Here is a 4,776-nt window from a genome sequence, read left to right as displayed (position 1 = left end):
TGACAAGCAGGCAGAGAGGCAGGCAGAGAGAGAAGAGGTAGCAGCTTCCTGCTGAGCAGAGAGCCTGATGCAGGGCTCGATCCCAGGACCCTGGGATCATGACCTGAGCCGAAGGCAGTGGCTTAACCCACTGAGCCACCCAGGCACCCCTAACATTGGATTTTTGATAGGAATTGAATTTACAGATGGTTTTTGGTAGTATGGACATTTTAACAATGTTAATTCTTACCATTCATAAATATGAGCTATCTTTCCATTTATGTCTCCTTCAATTTCTTTATCAATGTCATAGTTTATGGGGTACATATCTTTCATCTTCTTAGTTAAATCTTATCCTAAGTATTTCATTAGTTTTGATGCTGTTGTGAATTAGATTGTTCTCTTTATTTTTTCAGATAGTTCATCATTAGAGTGTTAAAATGCTCGTCTTGTGCTTACTTTGGCAGCACATATACTAAAATTGGAATGATGCAGAGATTAGCTTGATCACTGAACAAGGATGACATGAAAAACTGGGAAGCATTCCATATTGGAAAAAAAAAAACGAAACAAAACAAAATTCTTGTCTTTTATATATTGATCTTGTATTTGGCAGCTTTACTAAATTTGTTTATTCAAAATTTTTTGTGAATTTTTTAGGATTCTTTTACATGTAAGTTCATGTTATTAAAAAAAAGAAAATTTTACTTCTTCCTTTTTTTTTTTTGAGTCTTTTATTTCTTTGTGTTCCTTGTTTCTCTGGCTAGGACATCCAGTACTATGTCAAATGAGAGTAGTGAAAGTGGACACACTTGTCTTTGTTCTGATCTTTAAGGGGAAAATTTTCAATTTTTTTTGATTGAATATGAGATTAGCTCTGGGCTTGCAATATGTGCTTTTTCTTTAATGGATTTTTAAAACTATTTTTTAAAAATTTTTTATAAACATATAATGTGTTTTTATCCCTAGGGGCACAGGTCTGTGAATCTCCAGGTTTACCCATTTCACAGCACTCACCATCACTCACCATAGCACCTGCCCTCCCCAATGTCCATACCCCCACCATCCTCTCCCAACACACCTCCCCCCAGCAACCCTCAGTCTGTTTTGTGAGATTCAGTCTTTTATGGTTTGTCTCCCTCCCAATCCCATCTTCTTTTATTTTTCTTTTCGTACGCCTGAAACCGCCTATGTTGCATCTCCACTTCATCATATCAGGGAGATCATATGATAGTTGTCTTTCTCAGATTGATTTATTTCGCCAAGCATAATACCCTCTAGTTCCATCCACGTCATCACAAATAGCAGGATTTCATTTCCTTTGATGGCTGCATAGTATCCCATTGTACATATATACCACATCTTATTTATAGATTCATCTGTTGAAGGACATTTAGGTTCTTTCCATAGTTTAACTATTGTGGACATTGCTGCTATAAACATTTGAGTGCATGTGCCCCTTCAGAATGCCACGTTTGTATCTTTAGGGTATATACCCAGTACTACAATCACTGGGTCATAGGCTAGTTCTATTTTCACCTTTTTGAGGCACCTCCACGCTGTTTTCCAGAGTGGTTGCACCAGCTTGCATTCCCACGTACAGTGTAGGAGGGTTGCCCTTTCTCCACATCCTTGCCAGCATCTGTCATTGACTGACTTGTTCATTTTAGCCATTCTGAAAGGTGTGACGTGGTATCTCATTCTGGTTTTGATTTTTATTTCCCTGATGCCGAGTGATGTGGAGCATTTTTTCATGTGTCTGTTGGCCATTTGGATGTATTCCTTGCAGAAATGTCTGTTCATGTCCTCTGCGCATTTCTTCATTGGATTATTTGTTCTTAGGGTGTTGAGTTTGATAAACTCTTTATAGATTTTGGATAGATAGTGGCCTTTTATCTGGTATGTCATTTGCAAATATCTTCTCCCAGATAACTTCTGACAGTCATCTTTTGGCTTTGTTAACTGTTTCCTTTGCTGTGCAAACAGAAGCTTTTTGATCTGATGAAATCCCAATAGTTCATTCTTGCCCTTGCTTCCCTTGCCTTTGGCGATGTTCCTAGGAAGAAGTTGCTGCTGCTGAGGTCAAAGAGGTTGCTACCTGTTCTCTCCTCAAGGATTTTGATGGATTCCTTTCTCACATTATGCTTCTTCATCCATTTCCAGTCTATTTTCATGTATGGTGTAAGGAAATGGTCCAACTTCATTTTTCTGCATGTGGCTCTTCAATTTTCCCAACACCATTTGTTGAAGAGGCTGTCTCTTTTCCATAGGACATTCCTTCCTGCTTTGTTGAAGATTAGTTGACCATAGAGTTGAGGGTGTATTTCTGGGCTCTCTATTCTGTTCCATTGATCTATGTCTGTTTTGGGGACAGTTCCCTACTATCTCAATGATGACAACTTTGTAATAGAGCTTGAAATCTGGAATTGTGATGCCAACAACTTTGGCTTTCTTTTTCAATATTCCTCTAGCAATTCGAGGTATTTTTGTGGTTCCATATATATTTTAGGATGATTTGTCCCATTTCTTTGAAAAAAAGATGGATGGGATTTTGATAGGGATTGCATTAAATGTGTAGATTGCTTTAGGTAGCATAGACATTTTCACAATATTTGTTCTTCCAATACAAGAGCATGGAACATTTTTCCATTTCTTTGTGTCTTCTTCAATTTCTTTCATGAGTACTTTAGAGTTTTCTGAGTATAGATTCTTTGTCTCTTTGGTTAGGTTTATTCCTAGGTATATTAGGGTTTTGGGTGCAATTGTAAATGGGATTCACTCCTTAATTTCTATTTCTACAGTCTTGTTGGTATAAAAAAAATGCAACCAATTTTTGTGCATTGATTTTATATCCTGACACTTTACAGAATTCCTATACAAGTTATAGCAGATTTGGAGTGGAGTCCTTCAAGTTTTCCACATACAGTGTCATATCGTCTGCAAACAGGGATAGTTTGACTTCTCTTTTGCCAATTTGGCAAAATTTTGATGCCTTAATTTCTTTTTGTTGTCTGATTGCTGAGGCTAGGACTTCTATTACGATGTTGAATAGCAGTGGTGATAACGGACATCCCTGCCGTGTTCCTGACCTCAGCGGAAAAGTATTCAGTTTTTCTCCATTGAAAATGATATTTGCAGTGGGTTTTTCATAGATGGCTTTGATAATATTGATAATATGTGCCCTCTATGCCTACACTTTGAAGAGTTTTAATCAGGAAGGGATACTGCACTTTGCCAAATGCTTTTTCAGCATCTATGGAGAGTATCATATGGTTCTTGTTCTTTATTTTATTAATGTGTTGTATCACATTGATTGATTTGCAGATGTTGAACCAACCTTGTAGCCCTGGAATAAATCCCAGTTGGTCGTGGTGAATAATCCTTTGAATGTACTGTTGAATCCTATTGGCTAGTATTTTGGTGAGAATTTTCGCATCTGTGTTCATCAAGGATATTGGTCTGTAGTTCTCTTTTTTGATGGGATCCTTGTCTGGTTTTGGGATCAAGGTGATGCTGGTGGCCTCAGAAAAAAAGAGTTTGGAAGTTTTCCTTCCATTTCTATTTTTTTGGAACAGTATCATGAGAATAGGAATTAATTCTTCTTTAAATGTTTGGCAGAATTCCCCTGGGAAGCCATCTGGCCCGGGGCTTTTGTTTGTTTGGAGATTTTTTTTTAAAGATTTATTTATTTGACAGAGAGAAATCACAAGTAGACAGAGAGGCAGCCAGAGAGAGAGAGAGGGAAACAGGCTCCCTGCTGAGCAGAGAGCCCGACGTGGGACTCGATCCCAGAACCCTGAGATCATGACCCAATCCGAAGGCAGCAGCTTAATCCACTGAGCCACCCAGGCGCCCCTGGAGATTTTTGATGACTGTTTCAATCTACATACTGGTTATGGGTCTGTTCAGGTTTTCTATTTCTTCCTGGTTCAGTTGTGGTAGTTTATATGTCTCTAGGAATGTATCCATTTCTTCCAGATTGTTGAATTTGTTGGCGCAGAGTTGCTCATAGTATGTTCTTATAATTGTTTGTATTTCTTTGGTGTTGGTTGTGATCTCTCCTCTTTCATTCATGATTTTATTTATTTGGGTCCTTTCTATTTCTTTATCAATCTTATTAATTCTTTCAAAGAACCAGCTCCTAGTTTCGTTGATTTGTTCTATTGTTTTTTTTTTTTTTTTGGTTTTTTGTGTTTTTTTGTTTGTTTCTATTTCATTGATTTCTTCTCTGATCTTTATTATTCCTCTTCTCCTGCTGGGTTTAGGCTTTCTTTGTTGTTCTTTCTCCGATTCCTTTAGGTGTAGGGTTATGTTGTGTATTTGAGATCTTTCTTGTTTCTTGAGAAAGGCTCGTACAGCTTTATATTTTCCTCTCAGGACTGCCTTTGCTGTATCCCACAGATTTTGAACACTTTTGTTTTCATTATCATTTGTTTCCATGAATTTTTTTCAATTCTTCTTTAATTTCCTGGTTGACCAATTCATTTTTTAGAAGGATGCTGTTTAGTCTCCATGTATTTGTGTTCTTTCCAAATTTCCTCTTGTGATTGAGTTCTAGTTTCAGAGCATTGTGGTCTGAGAATATGCAGGGGATGATCCCAATCTTTTGATAATGGTTGAGATCTGATTTATGGCCCAGGATGTGGTCTATTCTGGAGAATGTTCCATGTGCACTAGAGAAGAATGTGTATTCTGTTATTTTGGGATGGAATGTGTTGAATATACCTGTGATGTCCATCTTGTCCAGTGTGTCATTTAAGGCCTTTTTCCTTGTGGATCTGTTGCTTGGATGATCTG

At 37.6% G+C, this 4,776-nt stretch overlaps 1 non-coding gene across 1 annotated transcript; it reads left to right on the top strand.

Moving 5' to 3' along the window:
* The first annotated feature begins 430 nt into the window (after positions 1 to 430).
* LOC131828376 (U6 spliceosomal RNA) lies at positions 431 to 534 on the top strand. The gene has a single exon (XR_009352392.1). It is a non-coding gene; the product is annotated as a U6 spliceosomal RNA (small nuclear RNA).
* The last annotated feature ends 4,242 nt before the right edge of the window (positions 535 to 4,776 follow it).

Source organism: Mustela lutreola, chromosome 3 (assembly GCF_030435805.1).
Source record: "Mustela lutreola isolate mMusLut2 chromosome 3, mMusLut2.pri, whole genome shotgun sequence".
Lineage (NCBI taxonomy): Eukaryota > Metazoa > Chordata > Mammalia > Carnivora > Mustelidae > Mustela > Mustela lutreola.
This window is presented reverse-complemented; position numbering and strand designations above follow the sequence as displayed.